Consider the following 14,092-nt stretch of genomic DNA (forward strand, 5'->3'; position numbering starts at 1 on the left):
TTAATTCAGATTTCTATCCTCAAATCAACATGTTTGTATTATTGTTACAATTCTTTCTACTTTTTATATGCTTTTATTTACTATCTTTGTTTTTCAGCATGTAATTAGGATCCTGAATTCCCTCTACATGTTAAGTTATGCTTTACTTGTCAATGACCAGCATGTTTCTGTATACTTAGTACATGTTTCTTATGTGAACCCCCATGATTGGTACATGGTCTTAGTTGTTTGATGTTAATCTAATCTCATACCCTAAGATCCCCCCTGATCCTCTGAACATGTAGGAGTTTCTGATTGTGTGCTTGTATTTGTACCTGCCTGCTACATGTTTGCCCTCACATGCTCCATATTTGTCCCTCCAATCCCATTCCCTTGCTTGTGTTTGCTGGACTATTCCTAGTCCTTGGCATGATACTGACATTGTTTTGGTTCTGAGATTGGTATGCATGCTCCTTCAAATTGTTTTCATCAGTTGAACTTTGTCATAAAACTATTCCAATTAAGTCTCTCTTTTCAAAACTTTTTCTTACTTACCCTTTTTCAAAAATGTTTTCTTACTTAAATCTTTTCAACACTATGACAAGCACTCTCACTCTACTCTTAGACCACTAAGTTCTGCCTCTTCTGTGTGAGCCTTGCCTTGGGACCCTTGAGATCCTTTTGAACTTGGACACATAAAAGTTGGCCTTTCCACATTACACTTACTCTGTCCTAGCTATGAAATTTTGGTATGAGCATTGCCCAGGATCCCTTGAGGTCCTTAGGGAACTCTGACACACCCAGATATGAGAAAAAGCTATGAAACAATCTTGACATTTGAGGTGATTTATTACATAACTTAGAGAGGAAGTCCTAATCAGGTGTCGAGAATCTGGGCATGTCTTCAGGCTCTCTATAGTGTAACTTTTTACTTTTTATTTTCTTTTTTTCTTATGTTAATTCATTTCAGTATTAGTCTGTAATAATCTGTTGTAAATAAGTATTGGTGTTGCCTAGTGAAAAGGGAGGATAGTTATATATGCTATCAACATCAATGGGTAGAAACCATGTCTTCGGTTTACATTTCCTTTATGTGCATTAGAATCCATGTGTAAGATCAACCCATTCAAAGCATGTCATACATTAGATTCCATGTTCTTAGGTTTACTATTTCAGCATCTCATTTGGCATCACTTTACCACTTAGAAATCCTGCTTTAGGCTAAACAACAGCATCAACATAAAATTGTTGCTCCTACAGGTCTTGAAGTCATGTTGTAACTCTTTGGGCATTTAGAAATCATGCTTTAGGAATTCTGCAATCATTCTGTATTTTCATATATGCATATTAGATACCCTGCTTTAGGATCTTGTTCACACCCGCTCAGTCACAGCTAGTTAAACTACTGATGCATGAAAAGGACATAAAACAGTCTCATGTTTGATTATCCAGTTTAAGTGAAACTGGTCACAATCCCTGTATGTCTTTGCAACATTTAGAACAGCATGTTTTAGGTTAAGTAACTTCTAAACTGTTTTAATAATTCTGGTAACTGCTGCATATTATTTTACGCCTAGGCAAGCCTTAGGGAATAAACTTTAAAATAAAATCAGAATAGTCTTTGTGATTATTGTTTGACTGTCAGCATGTTAAAATCAGTAGGCAAGCCTGATTAGGACTTCCTATTTGAGTTATGTCATAAATCTGACTCTACTGTTATCTCTTAGATACCATGTTTAGGATCTGAATTTAGACCTTAATTGTGTTTGAGTCATGTTGTTTATGTGTACTGTATGTGGAGGTATATCTAAGCCTTTCACTGTCTTCTATGCTCCCTTTAATTGATGTCCTACTTGTTTATTATATGTCGCCTTAGTATTTTACCTTTAAACTTGAGGGTCTGCCTAGAACCCCCTTTTATAGGATAAGAGTCTTAAATTCCTCCAGGACTGATAGGAAGGGACGGGTAACAGCATGCAATAGGGGTCGAGACTGATAAGTTAGGATTTTAACATGTTTTATGCCTCTACTTGCCTATGCTTTGATCATATAATGTTACAAAATAGTCCTAAAAGGCTCACAAGTTGTGCTTGATCGCAGGTTTGATGGACAAAGTGACGAAATGTCAAAGATCGGCTCAAAAAGGAGTAAAACCTATTCAAGTATCAAATACCAAGAAATTTAAGAAAAGAAGGCCCAGTGCGGACTGCGCAAAGTGGAATGCGGCCGCACTAGGTGGTTCAGAGAGTTGGTGAATCAGTCTAGAAGAAGCGCGGTCGTGGTGCACATCTCGTGGTCTGCGGTGAAGGCTCCGCGGCCTCACTACTCTTTTGTGCGGTCCGCCGTCATGAGATTTAGAGAGATGAAGTTTGCAAAGTCAGTGTCATGCGGTCCGCAATCGTGGTTGCGCGGACCGTTCAAGCTCCCTCCGCGGCCGCGGTCCGTTCTACGCAGTCCGCGGAGTCCAAGTTCAGAGAACCAGAAGTAAGCCCAGTACGGTCGTGGTCCATTTAATGCGGCCCGCACTGACCCGACAAGGGTATTTTTGTCGAGTTTTTCTAGCCTAGTATAAATAGAACATTTTACCATTTTTTAGAAGGGAAGATACATCAGTAGAGAGTTGCGCTCGTGAGAACGTATTTTGCAGCCATTTTTGGCACTTTTGCTTTACATTTACGATAGATTCTTTTAATTTAATTTTAGCAATTAATTAATATGCTTAGTTCTTCATCTATTTCTTCAATTTCTTTATCTAGCATGAGTAGCTAAACTCATTAGCTAGGGTTGTGGCTCAACCCTAGTGTGGGTAATTGATGGGTGTTGCCATCTAGTATTAGATTGACTATGGGTGTTTGCTATTTGGGTTGATTTTTTGTTTTAATCTAGAATTGGTGGTTGCAAACACTGATTCAAGCTTTGTGGGTTTAACTCTTCTTGAGAAAGAGAGCCTATGACCCCAAAAATTGACCCAACAAGGAATTGAGATGGACTCATGAGAAATGATAGTCCCAATTAATGGGTTAAACCTCGAGAGAGTAATTACCCTACTTGAACTCTAGTTGATTGGTCTAATTTGCCTACCCATTTGGTATCGAAAGAGTCAATTGGGCAAAATCACTCTCTCTACAGAGAGGTGTGAGAGTGGGTAAAATTGTGCAACGGTTATAGCATAAGCCCTAATTATGTCAATCGAACCTTAGTAACATTTACCCGTCAATTATCCACCTAGGTAGTGTCACGACTCTAGTGCCCGACTTCCTATTAGATACAACTTAGCAATATTCTCGTAGCATAATTTAGTGTTAATCAATAGTTTTACAAAAATTGTTATAATTTGAAAAACCAAAAATGTTTGAAGTGACATTAGGAGTACAAACACATCTCTAGGATAGACAGACAATCCAACTCCACTACTAGCTCCTTGAGGAATTCGATCCCGACCCTCATATCGGGTAAAAGCTATTGCGACCCGCTCTTCCTACCTTAGTGTAGCGTCGAGTTGGTAGAGATCACTTTTTGGCGCCGTTGTCGGGGAGCTTACGGTGTTGACTATCTGTTTAGTTAGTTTTGTGTTTGGCTTCTCTTTCCTTCTTGTTTACTAATTCTGTTTGTGTCGATCAATCAGGTACAAATGGCTCTTAATGCAAATGACCCTCTCGGCAATGTGATAGCGGGGGAGGAGGTAGAGGATCTAGAACAAGATGAGATCTTACCTCAGTTCCACGGAGGGGCCAAAATGCCAATATAAATGCAAATGATAACAACAATATTCCAGACCCTCCTCTGCAACTGCCGAGAGTGGGTCGCAGAGTTTTACTAAATCAAGGATACGCCAGTGCTATTGTGCCTCCCCGAATCCGGGTGGGTAACTTTCAAATCACAAATGTTATGTTGACCTTGCTCGATCAAAGAGGGTATTTCATGGGCGGCTCCTATCAAAATGCCTACAAGCACTAGAAGGGGTTCGTGGATACATGTTGGGGTAGTAAGCAGACAAATGTGTCCGAGGATGCATTGAGATTGAGGCTTTTCTCGTTCTCTCTTCGGGGTAAAGCATTGGATTTGTTAAAAAGGCTCCCCAATCATTCTATTACAATATGGGATGAATTGGCGGATAAATGTATTGCCAAGTTCTTTTCTCCAAGTCATATGGCGGCTCTTCGGGATGAAATTCTAGCCTTCAAGCAAGAGCCAACGGAGTCTTTTCACGAGATATGGGAAAGATATAGAACAATGGTGAAAGAGTGCCCTAATAACGACATGACCGAGGCTATGATTCAACAAACTTTTATCGGGGCATCAACACCATGAATCAATGCATTGTGAACCAATTGGCCAGAGGGAACTTTATGAAACTTTCTTACCAAGAGGCATGTGATGTACTTGATGAAATGGCCGACACCTCTTCGGCATGGCAAAGCCGAGCAAATGTGCCCCAAGGTGACCCTACGGTCATCCATTTGCACAAGGAATTACACGATCATGGCCAAGCTATTGCAAAGCTTACAACAACCATGAATCAATTGGCAAAGGCACAATTGCAACAAGTCCAAAACCCGCGTCAAGTCAATGCAATGGAAGGTGTTTCTATGTTGAAAAGGAGGCAAAGAGGGCAACATCCTCAAGGTAATTGTAAACAATATGACAACAACAATGATGGTGGTGGTTATTCAAATGAGTGCTATGATGACCAAAGCGAAGAGTTCCAATATGTCAATAACTACCAAGGAAATAGAGGCAACTCTTCGAATCAACCATGGCGTCCTCAAGGAAATTGGGGCAATCAACAGTAAAGCGGAGGTAATTGGACTAACAACAATCAACAACAAGGTGGTGGCAATTGGAATAATAACAACCAAAACAACAATTGGGGTAGTCAAAGCAACCAAGGGAATTAGAATGGTAATAACAATAATTGGGCCAACAACAACAATCAAGGAGGGTGGAACAATAGCGGGAACCAAGGCAATCGAGGGCAAGGCTTTCAAAGGCCCCCCATGTACCAACAACCGAACAATCCACCCCCCTTTCCTTCTCAAGATACTAATTCTTCTGGGAGTGATATGGGGCGAATTGAAAGTATGTTTGAGCAAATGATGAAAAAGAACCAAGATTCTGATGCCCAATTAGCTTCTCATAATACATCTATCCGGAACTTGGAGGTGCAATTAGGCCAAATCTCTCAAGCGTTGAATACTCGTCCCAAGGGTGCACTACCAAGTGATACGGTAGTGAACCCGAAGGGTGGGAATAATAATTATGTGATGGCGGTTACAACAAGAAGTGGGAGAGGCGTTGATGTGAATACCTCAAAGCAAAAGCAAGTTATGGATGAAGATGTTGAGTTGCGGGATGATGATGTACCTTTGATTGTTGATGATGTGGTTAATCAAAATGTGAACAATGATGTGCGGATTGATATTGATGATGAAGCCAAGGTAGAGACTCAATATGCCGTGAACCCGTCGAGGGAACATGTGATTGACATGCCCGAGCCGGTTGTACAAAAGGCCAAGGCATCTTTGCCTAGGCCACCTCCACCTTATCCTCAACGGTTAGCAAAGCAAAAGAGTGATAATCAATTCAAAAAGTTCATTGACATGATGAAGAGCCTCACAATCAATGTGGCTTTAGTGGAGGCACTTGAGTAAATGTCGGGGTACGCTAAGTTCATGAAAGATTTGATAACAAAGAAGTGGTCGATGGAATGTGAAACAATTAAAATGATTCATCAAGTGAGTGCCATAGTGCATTCAATGGCACCCAAGCTTGAGGACCCCGGAGCTTTTACTATCCATTGTACTATCAGAAGTGCGGATTTTGCCAAGGCCCTTTGTGACTTGGGGGCTAGCATAAATTTGATGCCGTACTCGGTCTTCAAGACTTTGGGAATTGGACAACCTCGACCCACTTCAATGAGACTTCAAATGGCAGATCTATCGATGAAGCGACCTTTGGGCACAATCGATGATGTACTTGTCCGGGTGGATAAGCTTATACTACTGGCTGACTTTGTCATATTGGATTGTGATATGGACTTTGAAGTGCAGATTATTCTTTGTAGGCCTTTCCTAGCTACGGGGAAGGCATTGGTTGATGTTGAAGCGGGTGAGTTGACTTTCCGAGAGGGGGATGAGAAGGTGGTATTCCATGTTTGCAAATCAATGAGACAACCTAATAGAATAGAGGTGTGTTCATTTGTAGGCATTGTCACAGTTGTGATAGTGGATGACACAAGTTCCATGATCCATGTTGAAGATCCCCTTGAGGCCGTGCTTCTTACTATGGATGCCAATGATGATGCTAGTAGAGTGGAGTGCGTGAATGCATTGCATGGTATGGGTTCATATTCATATGAGCCTAGGAGGCTATCTTTGGATCTTGAAAACCGCAAAACTCCACCAACAAAGCCATCGATTGAGGAGCCACCGGTGTTGGAGTTGAATCCACTTCCTCCACACCTCAGGTATGAATTCTTGGGTTCAAATACTACTTTACTTGTTATTCTTTCTTCTTGCCTTACTAACATGCAGGTTGAGGCCACCTTGGCGGTTTTTCAAAAGCGAAAAAGGGCATCGGATGGACTCTAGCTGATATTCGGAGAATAAGCCCCGTATTTTGCATGCACAAAATCATCTTGGAGGAGGATGCAAAGCCTTCCTTGGAGAATCAAAGAAGACTAAATGAGGCGATGCAAGAGGTGGTGAAGAAAGAGGTTATCAAGTGGCTAGATGTAGGGGTGGTTTATCCTATTTCTGACAATTTGTAGACCTCTCCGGTGCAATGTGTGCCGAAGAAGGGTGGTATGACCGTGGTTACCAATGATAATAATGAGTTCATTCCCACTATAACGGTCACTGGGTGGAGAGTTTGTATGGATTACCGGAAGCTGAACAAGGTGACTCGAAAAGATCATTTCCCATTACCATTCCTTGACCAAATGCTTGATTGTCTTGCGGGCCGGGCTTTCTATTGTTTTCTGGATGGTTACTCAGGGTACAATCAAATTCCAATTACCCTGAAGGACCAAGAGAAGACCACCTTTACATGTCCTTATGGCACATTCGCCTTCTCTAGAATGCCATTTGGATTGTGTAATGCTCCGGCGACCTTCCAACGTTGCATGATAGCTATTTTTACTGACATGGTAGAGGATATCTTGGAGGTCTTCATGGATGATTTCAGCATGGTTGGGGATTCTTTTGAGCAGTTCTTGGTTAACTTGGATAGAGTGTTGGCCCGATGTGAAGACACCAACCTTGTTCTCAATTGAGAAAAGTGTCATTTTATGGTAGAAGAAGGTATAGTGTTGGGTCACAAGATCTCGAAGCGAAGAATTGAAGTTGATAAGGCCAATATTGAGGTTATTTCGAGGCTCCCTCCCCCTACTTCTATCAAAGGGGTGAGGAGTTTCCTTGGGCACACGGGTTTCTACCAGAGGTTCATAAAAGATTTTTCTAAAGTGGTACATCCATTGTGCAAGTTGCTAGAGAAAGATGCAAAGTTCTTGTTCAATGAAAGTTGTATGCACGCATTCGAGCTTCTTAAGCTCAAGTTGACTTCTACCCCCATCATTACCGCACCAAATTGGAGCTTTCCTTTTGAGCTCATGTGTGATGCTAGTGACGTTGTGGTTGGGGCTGTTTTGGGCCAAAGAATCAACAAGATGTTTCATCCGGTGTACTACGCAAGCAAGACCATGAATGAGGCTCAAAGAAACTATACAGTCACCGAGAAAGAATTGTTGGCTATTGTGTTTGCTATGGAAAAGTTTTGACCTTACCTTATGGGGGCCAAAGTTATAGTGCACACCGATCATGCCGCTCTTAGGTATTTGATGACAAAGAAAGACTCCAAGGCGAGATTGATGATATGGGTGTTACTTCTTCAAGAGTTTGATCTAGAAATTGTTGATCGGAAGGGTAGTGAGAATCAAGTGGTGGACCACTTGTCCCTTTGGAGGAGGAGGGGAGGCCTTGTGACAGCCTTGAGATCAATTATTCATTTCCTGACGAACAACTCCTTGCGATGTCAGTGAAGGATATGTCATGGTTTGCCGATGTTGCCAATTACCTTGTGACCGGAATAATCCTTTGTTAGCTCTCTTCTAACCAAAGGAAGAAGCTCAAGCAGGATAGTTTGGATTTCTATTGGGGTGAGCCATACTTGTTCAAGATTTGCACGAATGGTGTGATTTGACGATATGTCCCGGAGGAGGAACAATTGGGTATTTAGGAGGCTTGTCATTCCTCTCCCTATGGTGGCCATCATGGCGGGGCGAGAACTGCTTCTAAAGTGCTCAGTTGCGGATTTTACTGGCCTACCTTGTTTAAAGATGCGGCGATTTGGTGAAGATATGTGATGAGTGCCAAAGAGTCGGCGAAAGTTCTAAAAGGGATGAGATTCCCCTCAATACAATTCTCGAAGTGGATATTTTTTATGTTTTGGGCATCGATTTCATGGGTCCTTTTGTGAGCTCTTGTGGGAACACTTACATTCTCGTGGCGGTGGACTATGTCTCAAAATGGGTTGAAGCCGTGGCTTTGCCCAACAATGAAGCCCGGAGTGTTGTGGCATTTTGAAAAAGAGTATCTTCACAAGGTTCGGCACTCCTCGTGCTATCATCAGTGATGGGGGGTCCCACTTTTGCAACAAGGATTTTGACACGTTGCATTCTAAGTATGGTGTCAATCATAAGGTTTTGACCCCCTATCATCCTCAAGCTAATGGCCAAGTGGAAGTCTCCAACAGAGAAATTAAGAGTATCTTGTCTAAAACTGTCAATGCTAATAGGACTGATTGGTCAAAAAGGTTGGATGACGCTCTTTGGGCTTATCGGACGGGTTACAAAACTCTGATTGGTATGTCACCGTATCGGTTGGTGTTTAGGAAAGCTTGTCATCTTCTGGTGGAATTAGAGCACAAGGCCATGTGGGCTTTGAGGAAGTTGAACTTAGAATGGGATGTTGCAGCAAATCTGCAGGTTGAACAACTTAATGAGCTTGATGAGTTTAGATTACATGCCTACTCCAACTCGTCCTTGTACAAGGACAAAATGAAGTACCTTCACGACAAATATGCTCGGGGCAAGGAGTTCAAGGTTGGAGATATGGTTCTCTTGTTCAATTCCCGGTTACGTCTGTTTCCGGGTAAGCTCAAGTCAAAGTGGAGTGGGCCGTTCGAAGTTGTGTTCGTGACCCCATTTGGTGCTCTTGATCTAAGGAACAAGAATGGTGAAGTATTTAGAGTCAATGGACATCGGATCAAGCATTATCTGGGGAAATTTGATGATAGCCACGTGGTGGCACTTCTCCATCTAAAGTGATATGTTGGTAACATGCGTCGTGCCGCGATGTTAAATCAGGCGCTGCTTGGGAGGCAACCCATGTATTTTTTTTTTCCTTTTTGTTGTTCTCTGTGTTTTCTTGGTAGTGTAGGTTTGATTTTTGAGCTAACTGATTGTGAGATATTGCAGGGATTAAGTTGATGCAGTGCAAAATAGTTTGAAAAAAAGAGTTGAACAGTCTCTGAAGATTTCCAGTGCGACCGCGGTTGCTTTTGTGCGGTTTGCACTGGTGATGGTGAAAAGTGGTACTCTCTGAAGTTTGCCACCGCGGCCGCATTCCATTTAGTGCGGACCGCGGTGGACCTCCGCGGCCGTGTTCTATTTTGTGCGGACCGCGGAGGTTGCCTGCTCAAGCTTCATTCTGAACAAACCCAGTGCGGTCCGCGGTCGATTTTGTGCGACCGCGCTGGTAGGTAAGGCTGGGCCCCACTTTTTTTCTATAAATAGAGCCCAAGGTTCACAGCTTACACTTTTCGAAAGTTTAACACTCAGACCCCTAAAAGCTTCTATTCACTCTCTCTTCTGATAGTAATTCTTGTTTATCTTGATTAATTGCATCTCATCATCACAATCTGGTAATATTTCATCATCTTTCTTTGTTTTATATTATAATTTCATTTTGTTTTTCATGCCCAGTAGCTAGAGTCTCTTCTTCTTCCCGTTTTTATTTCATTTGTTAGCCTAGGAAAGTGTAATGGTTGGATATTGTGTGTTTAGAGACCTTTGTGAACTGGGTAAAATGAGTAGGGACAAGTTAGGTGGAAAACTTGAACAAAAATAATAAAAACTTAAACCCTAACTTAGTGTCTGTTCAAAGTACTCTACGCGGCCCGCGGTCGCCTTTATGCGGTTCACGGTGCCCTGACGCGGTCCGCATTACCATTTTGCGCGGACCGCGGTGCCCAAGTGACTGAAATTGAATCTATGCCTAGCGCGGCCGCATTGCACTTTATGCGGTCCGCGTTGGCCCACCGCGGCCGCAGTGCTTCTTTGTGCGGGACGCGGTAGTTGGATTCAAAGAGGTAGTGTTACAGACCTCACCTTAGTGCGGACCGCGGTTGCTTTTATGCGGTCCGTGGTGCACCAATATGGTCACACTACTTTTTGTGTGGGCTGTAGTGGGGAGAATCAGAGAGATATTGTCCAGGGCCTTGTCCCAATACGGACTGCGGTCACCTTTGCGCGCTCCGCGGCTCCCCTACTGCGGCCGCACTCCTGTTTGTGCGTGCCGCGGTGCCATGTTCTGCAACGGTTTCTGCAATATTTAACCTGCTGTCTGCTATTCAATTTCAAGACTTGTTTCACTACCTGTGCTGATACTAACCATGTTAGATGTGTATGCTTGCAGATAATGGTCAAACAACAAGGTAAAGGTGGCAAACAACCCGACCGAGGTAATTCCTCCCGAGGAGGGAAGCAACGGATGGTAAAACTCACTCCTCTGGCTAGACAAAATATAAAGGACATGAGAAAAACAATCAAAGCGGCTGATAGAGCCCTTGACACCTTGGGGAGTGAGTACGAGACCTCCCATGAGATCTCTTCAGATTCAGTCCCTCTATACATCCCATATCCGGAGAACGCCATACATAGAGACACTCCCCCAGCTTCACTCTATGCTCGAGCCTCAATCAACATTTCTTTTGGGTCGTATGAGGGCTCAGCGACAATTAGTGGGGATGAATGCTCTACCTCTCCCACAACATCAATATCTGGAGAGGGTGCTAGAGGTGATGAGGGAGATGGGGAGTTACAGGGGGTGGTGTGCCGCAGATTGGGGGTGTTGACCGGACTAGGAATACCATTGTTTGGGAGGATAGATTCCTCAGCCAGGTGGCATTCCACAAGTTTAGGGAATGGTGGTCGGCACGAAAATTGATTCTTGAGAGGAGTTTCATTGACAAAGACCTCTTACCCCTACACCCCAATGTACATAGACAGTTTCAGGCTCGAGTGCATTGGGAGTTCTTTAAAGATAATTGTGTGAAGGCGAATGAGCATATGGTCAAGGAGTTCTATAGCAATGTGGCCCACATCTTGAAGGGCACTAAGGTGACCAAAGTGAGAAACAAAAATGTGATATTTACCGGGAAGGCACTAAATGAATACTTGGGGTTCAATGATGAAGATGAGTCCCTTTACAATGAAAAGTTGGCAATGGGCGAGGAGATTCGTCCGTGGTTAGCTTCATACCTGGAAATCCCGGGTACGGTTCTAGAGTGGTTGCAAGCAGGGGCCAAAATACTTCGGAGAACTTTCAACTTTGAGGCTAGAGGGTGGTTGACTTTTGTGTGCAGTTGGCTCGACCCCACTACCCATGATCAGACTATTCCACTCGCTCGGGCTGTTTTTGTTGCTTCTATTATGGCGGGATATCCTATCAACATGGGTAATGTGATGTCCCGTGTCATTTCTGCAGTGGGGGTTGAGCATGACCGGAACTACCCTTTTCCTAGGACCCTCACTATGTATTTCCAGGACCTGGAGGTGGAGAAGAGACCTTTTGACGTAAAGGTCAAACCTGTGGCTCCGTTTTCATGGTATAGTTTGAAGGGGTCAGACAACCCCAAGGACAAAAATTACAAGCCGCCTGCTTCTACCCCAACCGGCCAGTCTGAAGAGCCGCTTGCGGTAGAGCCCTCCACTGAGCCTACTTCCACAGTTGTTGACATGCCTCCCAGACCTTCCACTACTGTTGGTCCCTCTACTTCAGCTGGCCCGGGGATTCCATCTTTCGGAGCCCATCCTATCATCGCCCACCAGCTGAGCCAAACACTTCATAGCTTGAACAACTGGATGGCGACTGCTTCATCCAAGTTGTCCACCTTGACTTCTACCATTGCGGCTCAGTCAGCACCACAGCCAGTGTAGGTGCCCCAGTCTATCGAGGATTCACTTAAGGAGATTCTTGCCAACCAGCAAAAGATCCTCGGCTCTTAGGCTGCCTTGGCTAAGGCGGTGGATTCACATGGCAAGTCCTTGAAGGAGCTTGCCAGGGAGCACAAGAAGCTGCGCAAAACACGGGCTTCCAAGGAGTCTGTAAAGGCGCTGAGGGAGGATGTTGACAAACTGAAGGCAGACCAGCTGCCTTTAGACTTGCTATTCGAGGATCCAGCCCCAGCAGCCGCACCAGTAGCAGAGACACAGCAGCTTCCAAAGAAGAAGAGGAAGCTCCCCAGTGAAGATGAGGCGATCATCCAGTTGGTGGATCTACTGGAGGCTTCCTCTAGTCAGCCACAGGATGTTCCTGATATTCAGCCCGTACAGGTCCAGGCCTCAGCCCCGGTAGCTGAGCAGCAGGAGATCGGGAACCAGTCTGAGGTTCCCGTACATATAGAGGACCAGGGGACCATTCATGTTCCCGTGCAGACAGACGAGGCTTGGGGAGCTCCTATATCCTTTCCTCTTGATTTTTTTTTTATGCTTATTTGTTTAGTTGGCATTGGGGACCCAATGCCAGCTTTTATTTGTGGGGGTGCGCCCTACTTTTTATCCGGATGATTGTATATATTAGTTGACTTAGTTTATGTTTCTGTTGATTTTTTTTTATTTGGTCTGTATATTACTTTACATTTAGTTACTTTTATCGCACTTTTTATCTTCTCTTTGGTTTGTATATAAAGTTACATTTTTGTATACATATTCATCCCCCGTTGTATATTCTAATCCCCTATTGTAAATATTCATTCTATTTTCTATTTTTGTACAAATTTTTCATTCTTAGCTTAGTAGATAGGCTCGTAGCCTTTCTGTTTCGGTTTTGGCGCTTTCAATAAACCCTTGGTTTTCTTAATGCCACGATTCTTTCCAAGGGTGGAGTATTGTGCAAACCGGGTGGCTCTTCCCGATGATGGATGGCGTGACAACCTTCTTAAGGGTTTGAGTTTGTTTTTGATTTTTCCCTCATTTTTAGTAGTTTATAGTTAAGGGTACCTCAAGCAAAGCTTCACTTGGGCCTAACACATTTGTCTTTGATCCCATGGTCAAAGACAAGTGGTTGTGTTTAGGATGGTGAAAGTAGTGACCTTGAGACTCTTGTTTTGACCAAACAAACATCATGTGGTCTTTCGGGACTATTATGTGTTCAATCGTGTCTAAGGTTGTTGTGGGTCCCCGACTCTATGTATTTAGCAATCCTTGATTGTGTGTGGTGATAAATCAAATTGTGAGTCCAAGTCCCAAGCCAATGGTCTAGAACTGCCCTGAATATTTGTTGAGACAAAATTTTGAGTGAAATTCGATTTGAGAAGTGATTATAGGCTCTCCTTGATCCAAACAATAGTCGAACAATTCCATAGCCTACCAATGATATAATCTTTAGCTAACCCTTTTGAGCCTTAAACCTTTTTCTTTCAAGAACCAATGCTACAAGCCTATACCCGTTCTAAATTATACCCTCTCTTGGCACCCAAATCGTCCCTTAAGTAATGGCAAAAGTCTATGTTTGGGGGGAGACAAGAAAGGAAACAAAGGGGTAAAAGGAACAAAAGCAAAAGGAAAGGAAGGCGATGAAAAAAAAAAGAAAAGAAAAAGACTAAAAGAAAGCCCAATGTGCAAAGAATAAAACGGGATTCAAGAAAAACAAAAGTGAAAAAGGTGTGGAAAAAAGTAGAAAAAGGAGAAATGCTTTGAATTGCATAAGAAAGAGTGACAATGTGTCTCTCTAACCCCTTGAAAAGAAGTGAAATACTCAAATAGTCAAAGAGAATTGTGCCAGAATGAATCAAAAGAAGTGCTTAAGGGAAGATGGAACCCATATAGACCAAC

This window comes from Nicotiana tabacum, chromosome 16, assembly GCF_000715075.1.
Source record: "Nicotiana tabacum cultivar K326 chromosome 16, ASM71507v2, whole genome shotgun sequence".
NCBI lineage: Eukaryota > Viridiplantae > Streptophyta > Magnoliopsida > Solanales > Solanaceae > Nicotiana > Nicotiana tabacum.